This window comes from Haliaeetus albicilla, chromosome 9 (assembly GCF_947461875.1).
Source record: "Haliaeetus albicilla chromosome 9, bHalAlb1.1, whole genome shotgun sequence".
In the NCBI taxonomy this organism is placed as follows: Eukaryota; Metazoa; Chordata; class Aves; order Accipitriformes; family Accipitridae; genus Haliaeetus; species Haliaeetus albicilla.
Window position 1 is genome coordinate 27,148,821 of NC_091491.1, and position 18,456 is coordinate 27,167,276.

The following is an 18,456-nucleotide window of genomic DNA, read 5'->3' on the forward strand; positions in this document are numbered from 1 at the left end:
TTAAGTCAAAACTGTATTTCTGAACTGATTATCCATGGAGTCTCTGTGAGATGAAAAGTTGGCAAAAAGCAGCTGATACTTCCCAAATTAATGAACCATGCAACTCAATTTCAAGTAAGGATAAAACTTTGATGTTAACCTGTATTTTCTGAGAATTATTCACTACTGTATTCTGAATGACAAAATAATGTGTAAGGGAATTAGATGTAGCAATTTCATTATACAACTGATGCAACTCTTTTTAAAATGTTAGTTACATAGCCAAGGATTATAACTTTTATAAAGGAGAAAAATAAAAATGAAGGCTTGATTTGGATATCATATTCACAGTTTAGAAATGACAGTGACCTTAACGTTGTGAGACTGATCATCCATCTCCAATGTGCAAGTATCAAAAGCAAAACAAAAATAATTTGAAAATAACCACATTCAGTATCTATCACAATGAAAAACAAAGATTTATTTATTATGAAAACCAGAGTTCCTTGCTACCCTTGTCAAATAGGTAATTTGCAGGTGCTTATAATAGAATCAATGGAAAAGAAGCAGAAAACAGTGAAAGGAGGTCATTTTATACTGAGAATCTCAGTGATTAGACTACTCACCTCAGATTTGGGAGGCCAGGTTCAATTCCCTTTTCTGTTTGAATTTACCTAAACCCGTATGTCTCACCAGACAACAAGGAGTTCCTCAGTCTTACTGCTAGAGCAGTTGCAGTATGAAATATTTGAAATGCGTGTTAAATTTCCCAAAGCTGCATTTCCCCTTTTGCAAAATAGGGTTGTAATTCTGCCCTATTTCACAAGATAATCTGATGCATGTTTGTGAAATGATCACATGCTATAGCGATTTGCACTATGCCAGAGCTTAAATGGAAACAAGTAATTTTAGATTTAGTATCAGATTTGGATAATAAACGTATTTTAATTTATTGACCCATAACAGGAGGTGGAAATGATGGAAATTTCTGAGTTATTTTTTCTCTGTGTGCTATCCATTTGCATACTAGTCACATCAGTTACATTAAAAAAAACAGTATGTGATCATATTAATAAAAGGTATATTGCTTAGGAGCAAAGGGGAAAGAATTTATATTGCATAAACAACTTGAATTCTTTATTTTCCAGGCTTTTGCACTCTCTTTTAATATGAAGTATTTTAAAGTGTATTGAACATCCTGAGAAAAATATTAATATGCTATCACATATACAGTACAAATTGCTAGGCAATATATTAGTGGGCAAAAAGTAGTACAGTTTCCCTGGCTTTGATTCCCCAGTAAAGAATTTGACATAGAGATTTTAAGTGTGGTGGTTTTGGGGTTTTTTTTTGCTCGTTTATATGGAAAATTATAATTCAAGGGGAAAACCCAAAAATCTAACTTACATGGTGGTTAGATAACCCAAGACCTGACTTTGTTCAGGAGGAATTTTCTAAAAAATGGACACACTGTGAAAATAATTAAACTGTGTAGTGGTTAATCAGTCATGTTTCCGTGTGTGAAACTGTTTTAGAAAGAATTATAAGGTCATCAGAGAGAATGGTGTTTAGTGGTTTTTTTTCCTTTTAGAGAAGCTCTGAAGGCATTTTCAGACTTTTATGTAAGAAAAGACACCTGTGTCAGGAAAAGTTTTGCTCAGAAAACATCTTTGTCCTCAGGAATAAAAATTTAGGCACTAGTAATCTTGCTTCAGACATCACAAAACCTTGTCTTTGTTGGGAAAATGTTGGGGTGTTTATGTTTGTTTAACTGGTTTTGTTTGTTCTTTTGTTTCTACTGAACTAAAAATCACAGGCTTGTTCCAAGATTTACTTTTTTGGTAGGTTATAAGATTCTGAAGTTTGAATCTTAACAACGTAAGAGCTTTAAAAAAGACTCTATCTGAAAAGTAAGACTGCATGTCCCAGCTCTACAAACTTTTCAGCGTGTGCTTAAGTCAGTTAAGTCACTGATTCAAGCCTCACTTACTGAATAGGTTTTGGACTTAACAAATTAATCTAGACACATAACAACCTTTTTCTTTACTGATAGTTAAAGGGGTATATTTCCTTAATGTTGGCATAATAAAAAGATGCTTATAGTTCAAGAGCTTATTGCTGTAATGGATGAGGGATAAATTACGTATTCTATCACTTTAACTGCTTCCACATTCTGGGTTGCATAGAAGTGAATTACTTTAGTAGAAAAAACCCCCCACACCTCTACAGAAAATAGCTAAATATTTCAAGGCAGACTTTGAGGATATATAACCATAGTTTTGGATGCTGAGACCAAACCTCTCTCTTTAAACTGTTGGAATATCTGTGATAGCCACAAAAAAGTTGGGAGAAATGATGTGAATTGTTTTTTTACTTCTTGCGGATAATGGCTTTAAACACTAGGCTAAACAGTTCTGTTCCTCCATACACTCTGAGTTCAGCAAGTGATTTTTTTGAATGCTTTCCTTCATGCACAGAAGTACAACACTAGACACTAGGGAACCATTGTAATCAGAGTTTTCCATTAGGTGAATGAAAGTTTTAGGCTTGCAGGTGTTAGACTTGGGGCTTAAATTCTGCTAAAGACTCAGCTCAGCTCCTTATATAATTTTGGGGAGATTTGGTTCTAAATAGCATTCATCGTGTTACAGGATTGGGCTTTTAGGTATTGCTTTCCTCTCAGAGATGCAAGACAATTTTAAATCAGCTTTCCAGACATAGCCACCCATCATAGTGCTGCTTATCAGGAATCCAGAAATGACATCCAAAACTGTTGTTTTTCTTCACGTTCTCAAACATTGTATTAATCCTTCACAGAGCCATGTACACTTGTCTAATTCTATAATTGTATCCCTGTCTGCAACTGGCACTCACAGAATTTTTAGCTTGTGTGTCCATTATGCCAAACAAACGTTTTCTTTTCTTTTTGTTTAAAGATAAATTTTGATTATTTGAAACTAAGCATTTATCTTCCACAAAAAATTATAAAATCTACTTTTTTTTTTTAACTCCATGTTGTTGGTTTTTCTCCTTTTTACATTCTAAATTTCTTCAAATGGCTTTTTGGTCAATATTTTCAATCTTCCATTTCATTTGGTGCATAGAGCATTCTCTGTGAATTCCAACCAACACATAAGATTTCTGATTCCTGGTCAAAGGTATTTCTCCAAATTATGTATTAAGTTTTTGGGTTTTTTTCCTTTCTAAATGAAATTCATAATTTATGTGGATTCTATCTTGATGAAAGATTTATCATAGATAGTAATTTTCCAGGGACTTTGTCCTAATGATATTAACAAAGTTCTGTTCCCCTCCAACCAGAACAGTTTAGCATTCTTAGTATGTATTTGTACTGTACTGTTCTAAAGAAATTAATACAGGTTTGCATCAGTGGACCTCTTTTCCACATATTGAGTTAATCTTACATTTTGGGGGAAGGAGGTAAAATAGGCTCATGAGTGAACAATAAGTACTAATGTTCATGAAGCTTCTAAAGAATCAGGTATTTAAAATGGCCATGTTGAAGCAGTATAAGTTTATCCACAGGTAGATCTTGGAAGAAATTCTTGTGCTGTGCTAGCAAGTAGAAAGCTGATGTTGCAGACTTTTTTAGTGACTGAGTAACAGAGACTAGAAACATGCAAATACTTTTCATCAGGTGATCTGTGCTAAGGGCCTGGGCTCAGAGAGAATATTTTTTTTTTTTAATACAGAGAAAAATATCTCTGCGTATACAGCTGAAAAATATCAGGTGTCTCACAACATGGTTGTTTCCTATTTGACAACACGTTTACCAAAAGTAACCATTTTTCTTTCTAACCTTTCTAATTCAAGGTCATCATTCATTCACTATGAAGAAATGCTAAAAAACAAGAGGTAGCCTGTTTTGTTTTTTTTTCTACAAAACACAGGCTACTTGTTTTTAGCTAATTGCCACAATTTATATCTGTAGAATACCATTGCCTTAGCTTGATTCCTTACAGATAGTAAAATGCTTTCTAATTTTAGGATTAGGAATAGCAATGTTTACATCATTCACAAGGCTTTTTAGGAATTCATTAATATTTGTAAATGGTCTGAGATCATTGCATAAAAAGTGCTATTTGAATAAAAGGTAATCTTAGTATCAGCTTTTGGCATTCACTTAGTTATTTTAAGTTTCCTTTACAAATAGGAACTGGTGCTTATTTCCTATTCCTTCTGTATCAGATATGGCATTTGAAAAATATCATAATGGTTGAGGACATAGAGAAACAACATTTTCATATCTGATTTTTAAGTTACTAATATTTTCTAAGTGGGCCAGATGTTCAGCTGCAGCAATCCACATAAGAGTTCACTACTATATTATTGCTATACACTATCTGAAATACGCAAAAAATATGAAGATATAATGATTCAGGCAAGCTAACTCTCTGATGCAACATGTTTGCAAGTGGGTATTTTATACATGTGTTACTGGGGGAAATATACTGGAACTAACTGGTACAGGACCTTAAGAATGGGTTTTTTTTGCTTTTAATAATCTGATGACATTTTGGCATGTATAGGTTACTCAGAAGGATGCCCCAGATGTTCAGGGTCATACACGGAGAATAGCTAATGTGAAACATATAAGTAATAAAAAAGCCTGTATTAAAAGTTTCAATCCAATTAGTTTTGTTATGTTTTGTGATGAATGGTATGACTGTATTGTTATTCTCTGTATGCCATATTATTTTATTAGAAAAATAGGTACAGAGAATCAGATACCTCTTGAGCTAAATTAAACCAAATTGCCTCTCTGGTGTTTCTTCAGGAATGTTTTGCTAAGTACAGTTCTGGAAAAAAAAGGATGAGGGTAGGAGAGAAGCAGCTCTACTGAAAAAGTAGAGCCATCTATGAAAAATACACAGAAACACAGTATGGCCTCAGAAAACCTTATCAGTGCTTGAAGTAAGATCTCATTTGAAAAACTGTTGGCAATGTGACCGGATAATCTGTTTGATTCTTTCTGTGCTCAGGTCTTTCCATGTTCTTATATGTAACTACGTTTTCAGTGGTATCCTGGCCCCTCATCAATTTCCCCTCCTAAGAGGAATAACTTCTCTCCAAGTTTTGGTTGGATTGCAGATCGGATCAACAATGTTTTGCAGCAGCTGCATCATATTTGCAATATTGATAACAGATGATAAATCAAGAAGGAAGGGATCTGGATAACATAAAAAGTTACATTTTGGTTTTCAGAACAGGCTACCAGGTGAATGAAGAAAGTTTTCACAGGGAAGATATTTTGAATATTATTTAACAGGCCAAAGGCAGAGCTAAAATAATACCACACTCTTACTGCAAGTAATATTTGCTTCATCTCCCTTGGCATGTCATTTTTATGAACAAGAAGTAGCAGTCTTGCTTATTTTCTATGTTCACCTTATCAGCTCTACTTCATGAATTTCACAGAACAATAATCCTTTCCTCACTTAGTTTGGCAGATGTAGAAGTCTGCTCTTACAGAAACTATCAAGATCAAATAGAAAGCAAGAGGAGTCTTGTAAATCAGTAGAGATTCTCCTCTTGGAAAATATAAAGTCAGAAAAGGAGCACAATGTAAAAATTGTAATTAATTATAGTAATTATAGTTAGTGGGCATTCCAAGCAAAGAGACAATGCTTTATCAAGGCTGGCAATTATGCAAGCATAGGAAAAGTACAGCCAAAAGTAAAAACAAGCATTGAAAATGAGCACATCTATATATGTAAATAAAAAACCAACCAAAACCAACTCTGAAACTGAGACATCAGCCACATTGCCAGTGCACAGATTACAAATGTTCTGTCACAGCTCACTTGCCTAAAATACCCAGACAGACTGGAACAGGATTAGTGGGATCACAACTGGTTATCCTTCTCTAATCCATTCCAGTCAAGAAGATCTGCCTTGCTAGCTCCTGTTCTGATACAAAACTGCCTATGAAATCCTGTGGGCTAAGGCCACTTCAGGTGGCTAAGGCCACTAAGCCTACAGTGGTGGGCTAAGTGTCAGTTTATAACTGGCAGGCCTCAACATATTATGAAATCTGTTCTTCTACTGCATAGAAGAGCCTTCCTATGAAATCAATTTATTTGCTGGTTGCTCTTGATCTTGTCCTGTCTTTTTTCCTGAGGTCGGACTCTGGTTTTACTATTGCTTATTTGGTATTGCTGGTATTCTACCTACATGGGTCACAGAGTCTCTAGTGACAGAAATAAGTCCACATAATCTATATATCTAGTATGTTACAGCTCTTACTCTTAGCCAAAAATTAGCTTTAAAAATTTCTGCTTACTGGAATACATCTTTCTATCCAGAAGGCAGTCTGGTTTGGTTTGGGTTTTTTTCCTCCTTGGTTCAGAGCCTGTTTTACTGCCTAATCAAAATACAATACTAATTACTATGAATATACATTGAGTTGAGTGGAACTGGACTTTTAATCTTGCAAGAGAGTTGTGATATTTCTGCTCATACATCACTGTCTCCAGGCATTGTATCAACACAGGAAAATCTTTTCTCTCTTTTGAGCACCAAAGAATTCAATGTACCCTGTGATGTAACGACCAGCTCAACACACTGTACTCATCATGCTGGAACCAAACTTTACAAATCAATTTCAATTAGGAGAGAGTAGAAATGCTCATGTGCATTTTTCTGCCTAAGAAGACAGAAATGCCAGCACTTCTGGAGAAATTGAAGCTCTGAAAGAGAGAACAGTTTGCTTCTATGAGTTATCAAAGTACAGTTGGTCTGCTCTGTTTTAGACAGTTTTAGCCAATAGGTTCAGAACTAAGATGAATTCTTATGAAATTCTAAGAAACTGATATTACCTATTTATACAGTTTAAATTAATCCACATTATTAAATGTCAGGATCATGAAGGAGATATTTCCAAGATTACTTCTGTGGGTTTAATGTTCATTTTCAGCTTGAACTGCTGCCCTACTGTTTTGTTTTTTGGTTTTTTTTAAATATATTTTACTAAACTGAAAAAGAGCCTGGATAGCAAGATTTAACTTAAAGATGTCAATTGTAAAGATAATTTTTACATTATAGTTTCCTGGTGGGAGACTACTATGGGGAGCTAAAAAGGGGAGAGGGGTTCACTATGAAATGTAATGTTCATCCACTGAAATCTCAGCACACATAAAGGTTGATTTGCTTCTTATCTCAGGCAGTCCATTTTTGGAAGGACTGTAGCACACTGCTGACTCACATTCAATTTATGGAACCTTGGACTTGTGCATATTCACTGATTTAAGTTTAGTTTCCTATAATGCAAGTAATGCACCAGTCCCACAGACTGCTGCAGGCTGGGAGGTGTGAAGGCAAACCTTACCCGTAAAAACTGAGGCAAAGAGGTCATTGAATACCTTTGTCTTTTCCATGTCCTTTGTCATTAGTTTCTCTGCCCCACTGAGCCATGGGTCTACAGTTTCAACAGCCACTTTTGCTGCCAATGTACTTATAGAAGCCCTTTTCCATAAATCCTTAGCAAGTTTCAACTCCAACTGTTTAAGCATTTCTCTGTATGCTCAGGCAATGTCTCTATATTCCTCCTGGGTTGCCTGTTCCTGCTTCCACCTTGGTTGTGCTTCCTTTCCCCATTTGAGCTCAGCCAGGTGTTCCTTCTTCATCCACACTGGCCTTCTGCCATGGTTGCTTGACTTTCTGCATGTTGCGAGGTTCTTGTGCTTTGAGGCAGCTATCTTTGAAGATTAGTCAGCTCTCCTAGGCTGCTGACATTAATAAAATCCCACCCTTCATATAAACAGTGATATCACGTCATGGGTTCAATTGTGTTGGGTATACAGCAACTACAGAAATGCAACCGAATCCATGACTGGCATGCTACAGGAGCAAACATCCTGACTGTAGCTGACATTTAAATCTTAAAAAAAAAAAAAAAAAAAGCTGCCTGACAACATATATTGCTACGGTGATTTTTGTTTTTCTCAGGTACGTTGTTCAACAGTATGTCATTTGGTGACTTCTGTTTCAGATACAAATTATATTACATTTTACTGTGTTGCAACAAAATGGTACTAAGGAAAGTAGGAAAAACCTGATTTAACTCACTTAAATGACATGGACTATTCTTTTTCATGAGTCGAATCTGAAAGTATATTCCACTAGAGGGCTCTCTTTACACGTGAAACAAAAATCTGACTTTAGCAGTACTGACTCTTATATCAGTTCTTTAGGTTAAAGACAGGGGGTTTGGTTTACGTAAGAAACATGCATCAGTATACAGGATAAGACCCTGTTTGGAATATATAATTAGTTTTGTGACTTCGTTTTCAAAGGAAGCATGCTGGTCCAACTGAATTATTTTTAGTCCGTGAACATGACCATTTTGGCAAACTCCTAATTAAATTAAACATCTCACCCAAATTCAGACCTCCCTGAGGTCCGTAGGTATCGGATTAGGCCAAAATTGTTATTTTATAGGTTGACCAATATCATTAAAATATTTTTTTGGCGGGGGCTTATGTTTACATACGCTGACCTTTCTTATGTGAAGATAACCCTACTATCTTCCTACCTGAGAGCCTAAAAACATATTTTACTAAAATAGACCTATGATGAGCAATGCTGTTTTCATCTCTATCAGTATCCAAACAGCAGCTGTTCCTTTTTTCACTTGAACACTGTTTAAAAACTTGTAAATAAGAAACATTAAGATCAGTTAACCAACATTTCTACATAATTGCACAGTGGTAGCAGCAGCAGCGTTTCAAGAAATGTAGGCACAAGAAGTGCAGGCAGGTGCTTTTGAAAATCCCAGTGGACTTAAACTCCTATTGCAGACAAGGTACAACCCTGCTTCTCTCCTGTAGTAACCAATCTTAAATATAAGAGAATTATGTCCAAAACATAACTATTTTAGATGTGGGAATATCTGTCTGGAGTGCCATATTGCTTCCCTTACCCAAGGGAAAGCCTCAACCGCTCCCTTTCCCATCTCCAGTCTAGCCCTTGGCCTGTGCTCTTTCCTCCTTTGCCATTGTCTGCATAGGTTCTGGACAATCATTTCTCTTCACTCTGAGCCATGTTTTACCCTTATGTTGCTTTTGGTTCCAACCTTCTTATTCACAGACCTCTTTTCTTCCAACTAACGGTTTTCGAATATTTTTCTCTTGTTCTCTGGAAACTCTAGTTGCTATAGAGACACCTGATGATTACAGAGACAGTGACTACCTTTGTTAGAACCTCAGTTGCTATAGCAATGACTGTTGGCTATGGGTTCAATGAAATATGCTACATGGTTCGTGCCCTTTTACACAGCAATACAATTCTTTTAATTGTTATGCTCAGTAATGAGACTGTGAGCCAAATCCTGTTCTAATTGAAGTCAGTGGGAGTTTTGCCATTAATTTCAGTGAGACCACAGTTTGGTCCTAAACTCCCATGTGCATAAATAACAAAAGGAATCTACTTTCAGCACAGCAGCAAACAGAGTATGGTTTCATTCAGTTAGTAACATCTGAACCTGGTAACAAAACTTGCATGTCTGTGACTGTATTTTAGGAAAGACTGACTTAAATGATAATCTCTTTTGGAATATTATAGAAATAGTCAATTCTCAGATCAAAAATATCATGGTCCTTGGGGGTGTGTGTGTATTCTTTTAAAGAGAGGAATTGTCAAACAAAAATGTCATCTTTAAAATTCTTAGATCATTTGTTTTTCTTCAAGGAGAAATGTTTCCCTGTTGTTGCTTTGTGGAAACAGTGACAAAAGAGTAAACATTTTCAAGGAAATATCTTCACATCACAGAAGGGGTATCCCTACTGAAAAGGTAGATATAATGCTGTTCTTCCAAAGGCCATTATTTCTTGGCAGTCTCCCTGAATTTTTTTTTGACACTATAGGAATGACCTCTGAAGAATGTCTTAAAGCCAACTTTGCCTTTGAGCTATTTCTGTTCTATTTAAGGTATCCTGGAGATAGTTTTAAAGTTGTGAGAATCCAGTTCTAGTACAAGTTGAGATTGGAAAGCGCTATATTTGATATGCCCTTCCACTTATGTTTGTTTTGCTAGGTTATACCCAACTTATCATATATTATGACTGTTGTAGTCACTTGTTCCTTCATCTGGAGGCCTTTTCAGGAACTCATTACTGTTCTCCTGTTTATCCTGTTTTTTGTGAAGCTATGTGGAAATCTGCTGTGAATGTGTGTCAGAAGAACAGAAGTTCTTCCCCTTGATCCCCTCAATAAAGTCTAAGTTACAGGCAAGATTATAAAATGTCTAATTTTCAGCATGCTCAGAATAAGAACTCTGACATGCCCACTTCAACAGCTGCTGCAAAATTAAAAAACTTGGAAGTCCTTTTACAGACTTCTACCATGCATATTTTGTATGAAAATCTGCTCATTTTAAGCAGTCAGGAATAGATAAAAAACAATCATGAAAGCACCTGAAATAACTACCATTGATCCCTTTCTAAAGATCTAGGCCAAAATGATCACAGTGGAGTTTTTCATTTGCTAAGGGAAAAGTATGGGATGGAGAAACACTGCCATTACAACAGAAAAACTGAAGTCTTCCACAAATCACACCTTGTATCAGCATACATTCTGTATAGATTTCTACTAGAGTCACTCCCTAGGTACTGTCAGATTCAGGCAGAACACCAGAACTCTGTGTGCACTCCCATGCTTTTGGTGTGCTTACTGCTCTATAGCAATTTTTCTGGACCCAGGCCAAGACTCTGAGGGAATCCAGGCTCACTTATCTTTCCTCTCTCTTCATATAATTTCCTCAAGATTTGGCATTTCTTCTTGCAACAGCAGTCATTTCTTTCTCTCTCTTCTGCTTTCCAAAGATAAGCTGTGGAAGATTCCTGAAATAAATAATGAAAAAAATCCTCTCTTATGAATTCCGTACTCCTCTGGTGATCAGTCTCATCTGATGATCAAAGTCTGTATTAGGCATTTCTTTGTTTTGATACTAGCCTGTTGGGCAAACTGGTTGTTCTTGCTATTTACACATGCTAGGTTTTCCGTGGATAGAGACTCATGAATTGTTAACAACTGTCTATTATGAATCCTGTGCAATTATCTTTTGGAATTTCTGATTGATTTAGCATCATAAAATCAGAATGAAATAATAATTCAGATTTGAAGGGACTTCAGGGGCTCATCTGGTCCAAAGTCTGAGCCAGTCTTAGATCAGGCTCCAAATTGCTCAATGCCTTGCTGTTTTTTTTTCTGGGTCTTTAAGTTGCAGGTAGAGAAGAGAGGAAGCAAACAAGTACAGTGTCCAAATTAAGTGAAGTGAACCATTTTGAAGAAGTTATATATATATATATATATATAAAAAAAACATTTACAATGTAGAGCTGAAATTCAAAAGTTATCCATAAATTCCATCGTACTCAAAGCATCATATGGTGAGTCCTGCATTTTCATTCGTTTTTCAGGCTGGTCACAGAATAAGATTAGAACTATTGGTTTTGTTGCTGAAGTTTCACTTTCTTAGGCATTACACGGACATTTTCCACCAGTCTGTTATGGGAGACACAGGAGACTGAAATACTGAAAATTCTTGGGGACCACTAATTTTGATGAGATTTTCTGCTTTGCAGGAAAAAGCTTTATGAATTATGTACTGACTAATCTGTTCCATTTCTAAGGCACGTGAAGAATTTTGTCCTGTCTTCTAACAAGCATACACAATGTATTTTGGATTATTCACATACTCTGCTTGGATGCCTAGTGCATTCTTGTATGATTTATGGACAAACTATATTCTGGTATTTGAAGAGAGATATTATTTTCCATATCCCTCTAGCAAGAATACACTATCTGAAATGAGCAACAAACAAGCTTAAAGCTATGTCTGTTGGTATCTGAGGGAGAAGAGATACTAATTCCCTACTTGAGGATGTTCTTTCCATCCATGCCCCATATTAAAACTTACAGCAGTTCTCTGGCACTGGTAGGGAGAATAACTACAGGGGCTCACCATCCCAGTTTACCAAAGGCTTGGAACAAAGCTAGATTTGTGTGTCTTGAAATCACATGTGTTGTTCTGGCAAGCGTTCCTTAAGTGCTTAACTGATTAACCAGTGTGCTTCCAGGACACTGAGACTTCTGTGGATGTTCATGTCTCTCACAGCTTAGGTGCTTCTTAGGAAAAACAGCATAGCTTCTCAACATCCTTAAAAGTAAAAGGAAATAATTTTAGGAGAAATCGGCTAAGTATCCCAGACAGAAAGTGGTAGGAGGTTATTCAAGCTGAGCCAGCACTTGTGGTATTGCTGCTTTGTTCTCAGACTTGCTGCTCGCAGTGTTCTTTATCCACCTTGTTGTCCCCTCTCTTGCTAGTCTTCTTCCATCTCCATTGGATGTAGGCCAGGAGAAACACTTGCTCCTTATAAGGCAGCTTTAGCAAAAAGAAAGAAAAAGGGTGTTGAACATAGATTTACATATTGTTGTTGCTTGAATTCTCTCCTCTGGAGCACAGCTTGAATTCTTCCATGAAGACTGTTCTCTCCACCATGTGTAACAGTCTACCTGCTGAGTAAAGCCCTCCAGGTGTGTGGCAGTACGCCCCCCCCCGCAGGAAATGAAACTTCTACAGACAGGGAGAAGAGAAAAAAACCCCCAAACCCTAGAGGCCAGGCCGGAGGTTGAAAGTTGAACGGACCAATTGAGACGTGCTGGGTACACTGAGGCGACCTTCTTGGCCAATAGGGATTAAAACGCCCACGGGTCAGATTCGACAGGGGTACAAACGGGGTCCTGCCGGAGGACGTGTAGGAATCAGTCCTCCTCGGAGCAGCGGGTCTGCAGTCGGGGACTCCCCCTCGGGTCGGGCACCGCCCGAGGTAACTGCTCGAGGGAGAGAGCCCTCAGCTTTTAGGTGAGTGATATGTGCATTTTGAGTCATCACTTTAAATCTTGGGGATTCTCAAGTCGGCTGTGTCGTATTAATTCTCTTTACATCATTGAGCCTGTGGTCTTATAAAATGTTACCAGACTTCTAACTAACTTTTGCTGAAGAATAAATCTGAGTTTTAACACCTGTTGGATTTGATTGTGCGTGCCTCCATAACAAGGTGTACAGAAGATAGCAGGATAGGTCCTCACCTACCAGAACCACGATTCTCTAAAATGAGAAGAGCCATAAATAAGGGATTGTTAGATCAATGTCTCACAGCAATCCTTTTGTTTGTTTGTTTTAGTAGCAGCAAACCCCAGAACTTCTTTCCGTCCACATATTCTGTCACTCCAAAGTGGAGTGAACTGAACTGGTCTTGGAAAACAGGAAAAGTTGCAGCTTCCCGACCAGCTGGATTTTACTGGGTTTGGAGATGCAACAGTCATAAAGATTCAGCACTCCTCTTCTTGTTGCTTCTGTCTTCTTCCCACCTTCTAAAAATCTATAGAGAAATAGCCTTTGGATGTAGTTCTTCATATATTCCACAGCACTCCATATGGGAAAAAACAGGGTCTTTTGAGGGTGTTAAATGGGATATATTACATCATGAAACATGTTTGACAGGTTGAGTTAATGTGGAAGACTCTGCCAGTGAACCACAGGCTATTTTGTTTGAGTATTTGTTAAGTCTGGTTTCGAATACAGCCTTTTGTGGAAAGACACAATATAGGTGAGCAAAAGGTCAGTTACTGGCTCGGAAAGAAATTTCTTGGGTTACATTTACATCTTGCATACTAATTAATTTTTAGGGGTTTTAAAAGAAGTGAAACTGAAAATACCATTATCTGGCTTTGTGAGTTGTTCCTTTATATAGGAATTATGCATTTCAAAAAAATAACATTAAATTTTTGGAATGTGGATATTGTAATGTTTTATAATGATAGGTATTTTTCATGTTTTAAGATGGTAGAAGAAATGTGAGAGTATGTTAGTATTCTGATAATACAATAGGTTGTATTTTCCCAAAGAAAATTCAGATTTCAAAGTCCCCTCCTAAATCCCCCCTAGAAATCAGTTCCATGGAATTTAATAATTCACATCTCACATAAGAGCTAGACTTTTTAGAAAAAAAGTAAGTAAAAATGTTTTAATATATTATTTAAAGTTACTGACTAATATATGTCATTCAGCATCTCCCCAAAATGGAATATTGTACACCGAGAAAAACCTTTTACTGAACTGCTTTAATAAAAAAAAAAAAAAAGTGGGTCACGTAACTTTTTGTGTGATATTTCAAAAGATTTATGGCATTTTAAAAGATATGATAAGAGCACATCTTAAACGGAATTGCAGTCATAGTAGGCAAATAGAGGAATATTTGCATACCAAATGGGAATTGGCAAATTTATATGTCCTTCCTTAACATTTTTAGAATTTCTAATGAAGTGGTAATTTTATAAAGGAAAATAGTACAATTTCTGATATTGAAAGAACCCCTTTGAGACAATCCTCAAATTTATCACTCATTTGAAATGGATGGGAGGGACCATAAGAATAGCTAGCCAGATAAACAATGTATTTTAAACAGAACTTTTGCTCTGGAATCAAATCTAGAGTTAGCCTGATTAGTCATCTGCTCAGCCATAAATTATTGTTATTCTGCTTCCGCTTGGCTTTTTGTTTCTATGCAATCTAAATCTAATGCAGACACATTTGTTTTGCAGTTCATAAAGGTGATACTGCCATAAAAACAAGCAATTCACTACATGTTACTTCAGTTCTGCCATTCTACCTGGAATAATTATAAAAATAAATCCCATTTCATATTTTTACATATAAATTTAGACACTTCAGGCCTCTATTTCTGAAAATACTACCTAAAATGATTAAGTAGAGTATATGCTTTGTCCTAAGGAAGCATTGAAATTACTTTAAATTGTCCAAACATCTTCATGTAAGTGAGATAACATTTTCAAAAGTACTGTAAATAATGGATTTTGTTTCCAGCATTCATATTAGCAAGCAAAAGTTGCTAGCAATACCATTCTTTGAGTTTCTGTTGAAAAGCAAATAGAAGTCAATACAGTGTTACTTAATGGGGAAAAAGAGATTTATTTCTTAAATAATATTTTAAAATGTTGGTTTTTGTAAATAGCAATTTTTTTTTCCTCCCACTCCATTTCACAAGATCTGCTCAAGGCGAGCAAAAAAGGAGGCTTTCCTTAAAAAAAACCAAAACAAACCAAAAAACCCAACCCAACCAACCAAACAACAACAACAAAACAGTCAGTGATTAAGCAATTGTGAAGGAAAATGTAAAAGGGCTTCTGAAATTGAACTACTTTTGAACAGGTCACCGTGTATTTTTCCATCTTGCTCTTCCTGAGATACTGGACAACTGTTACAGCTCATGGTAGTATATCTACAAAGAAACTGGGAACTGGCCCCATCCCTCTTTCATGAAGAGGCAGAAACCATTTCCTCCAGGGCAGTCATTTTGTCTTTTAAGACAACTCAGACAGGAAGGACAGGCAAATTCAGCTAATATGCTGTCCCAGAGCGCAAAGGTCTTAGGAAGCCACTTCTCAAAACCTCCTCTGGGGTTTTTATTTCCTCTCTAAACCTAGCATGACTATCTCAGGGGCTATAATGCCCCCCCCCCCCCCTTTTTTTTCCCCAGAAATAGATCTTTTTGATATGACAAACTCAGAGTGAAAATTGCTAACAAAAAATGTAGAACTGATGAAGTCTACTTCTTCTAAAGCCCAGAGCTGAGAGACGGGACATCTGAATTCCTTGCCTTACTTTGCCATGCACTTCCTGTAGGGATGTTATCATTTATGTCTTCTTGTGAGATTTAATTTACTCATGTTACTGAATGATTTTGGGATCCCTGAATAGTTATTATACAAATGTTCATTAGTGTTATTATGAATTGCCAAGTAATTCAGGCATTTTCCTAAAGGAACATATCCAGCTATATAGGGGCTTAATATTTTGATGCCACCATGCACAATCCTTTATTTTGATATGCTATTGAAGAAAAGCTGCCAATAGCTATACAGAAGACATGTTTTTTTTCCAACGCTGCCCTCCATTTCAATCCCATTTACAGAAAACCAATGTGTCTTTGTTCTCTATGCACTAAACTATGGAGTGGAACTCATGGGCCTCTATTTCAAAGTTACTTCCACAGTGCAGAGAGGTTTCCATGGGAGAATGGCATTTCTAAAACTGCAGAATCACAGAAAGCTGGAATCTTGCCAGTCTAAACAGCAAAGGATTACAGTGACATACCAAAAAATATCTGTTCAGATATGGGCCTTGTCACTTCTGCAAAGCTATGGAATCTTCTGGGAAATTAGAAAATCCCATGTTATAATCAATGCTTTGGGTGATGTTTTCATTTGTCCTGTAAATCTGCAGTAACAATTGTCTTTGCTTCAGTTTAAGACAGAGTAGGTAAATCAGAAACACATGAAATAGCTTTCTCTAATTTTTCAGAAGTGTTTTGTACCTACAGTTGAACTGTAGGAGTGCAAAATTATGGCTGTTAAATGCAAGGCTGTTAAATGTTAAAACAAGCAACAATTTTTTTGTGTACCTCTACAGTGTGAAATGTATATTGACTCCACTGAACAATATTATATCATAAATAGGTTGAAGGAGAGCCTTCTGTTAACTTGAACACTGAAGAGTATACTGAGGAAGATGAAATCAACACCATTTAGTGCCACACGTAAATAAGTGTGGAAAAAATATGATGGAATCTTTGTGTTAAAAGGTGTTCTTCAGAACTGCAGACCTGGCTGTTCAGCATATCTGAATACAATGATGCTTTTACTATAAACCCTGCAGTCTTTTTTTCCTTGTAGCATTAATGTCTAGGAAACAAGATTTTCATCAGTAACAGCAGCATTTAGCCAGACCTTTAAAAATTTCATTAAAATAAAAAAAACTGTCACAGTGAGTTGGTTTACTGTCCTGTCCCTGCTGGAGACCTAAGGCTGAATTCTGAGTTGGGTCACAAATGAAAGAGTTTATACCAGTCACCATCTGTGCAGCATCACAACGTTACCACACATTCTATCATCATTCAGAATGTTATGAAATCAAAGTTACAAAGACACGCATCCTTGCCTCAGTAGTGAGATGTACTGATAGTGCTGCTTGGGAACACTTAAGCAGCACTACTGCAATGATAGTTCATTCTGTTACTGCTTCATTTGTTAAAAGCAGGTTCTCATCTCTTGCATCTGAGGAAATGAGATCACAGTTTGGCCCCATAACAGTGAAATAACTCATTTGCTACCTAATGTGTTATTCCATTAAGCACCAATATACCAACCAGTCACAGATATAATTCCCTGCTTCTTGTTTTAATCCTGCTACACTTTCAACTGTGCTTCTAAAGTTGGAGAATTTTTCTGCATGGAAATATAATTACATCTTTAAGTTGGGACCATGAAACATTTGCATCTGGCAACAGCGATACCTACAGATAGACTGCATTAAGCTAACTTTGCTACTGAAAACTGACAGGCCTTACAATTATGCCATCACTAGATCTGCAAAAGCAGAGCAGGGAAGCAGCATTTGTAAGACTGCTTTGTGCCAGATGGCACACCATGTCAGAAAAATCTATTTGAGCCCTTGTGTTCTTGCATTATAACCAGCAGATTGTCAGCTGGAGTAAAGTACAGAAAGTATGTAATTTAACTGACCTTGTCTCTGTAGGAATTGATTCAGAATCGGAGGATGAAACTATTGATGTTTTGACTTGGTGAGGCCATTTCCTTTTTTCTTCTCTCTCTCTCATATATTGGTGATTGATAAGGACTGCTGCAAAACTTGCTCTGAAATGTGAATGATTTGTGAACTTGAAAGACATGCCATTTTAATAAAATAGCACTCTATAATACTGCTTCTCAATCCTATGACCTCAGATACTTAGAAATAAGTTTCTTTGGATTGCAAATTACAAAATACAGCTCTATTCATTTTCACGGTTACATGCTAGAAACTGTCTATTTTCAGATTGTGATCTTGAAGTCGAACCTCAGACACAAAATCAGGCTGCTCTGTAATTAATCTGCAAACTTTCCTGGATAAACCACTTCAGTATGGAGACCCAAAGCACACTGTCTCCTAACACAGTGTGGCCAATAAGCACCAACCTTTCAGTTACCTTCAGGTTCTGTCATTAACTTTCAGTCAATTACAAAACAGCAGGTAGTGCACTCACAAGGGAATTGTTTGAGAACCCTCATAACTGGGTATGTAGGGAGGAAAAAAAGTAGCTTGCAGCTACTTGTAAAAGTAGCTCTCCACCAGCACAGCTTTCTTGGGTGCATGCTTTTTATCGCTTGATCTCATAACAGAGAAAGATGCTCAGACTGTCCATTACTATCATGGCTGCACTCTGGTAGAGTTCTGAGAGAGCCCTACCTTGGATTCAGCAAAAGTTTTTTGAACTGAAGATATTTACAGTGAAATACTTCAGAATTAATGAACCAACATTTTCTAACTATGTAACCAGCAATATATTATGGTCTTTTATGGAACCCAGTTAAAAA

The 18,456-nt window shown here is 36.7% G+C and overlaps 1 protein-coding gene across 1 annotated transcript in view; it reads right to left on the minus strand.

Annotated features, from left to right (window-relative positions):
• SLC9A9 (solute carrier family 9 member A9) overlaps positions 1-17,723 on the minus strand; it is a 237,887-nt gene extending 220,164 nt beyond the window's left edge. Inside the window, exon 1 of the mRNA XM_069792259.1 lies at positions 17,605-17,723. The gene's annotated coding sequence lies outside the window, so the exon portion shown is untranslated. The remainder of the gene's footprint in view (positions 1-17,604) is intronic.
• Between the last annotated feature and the right edge of the window lie 733 nt (positions 17,724-18,456).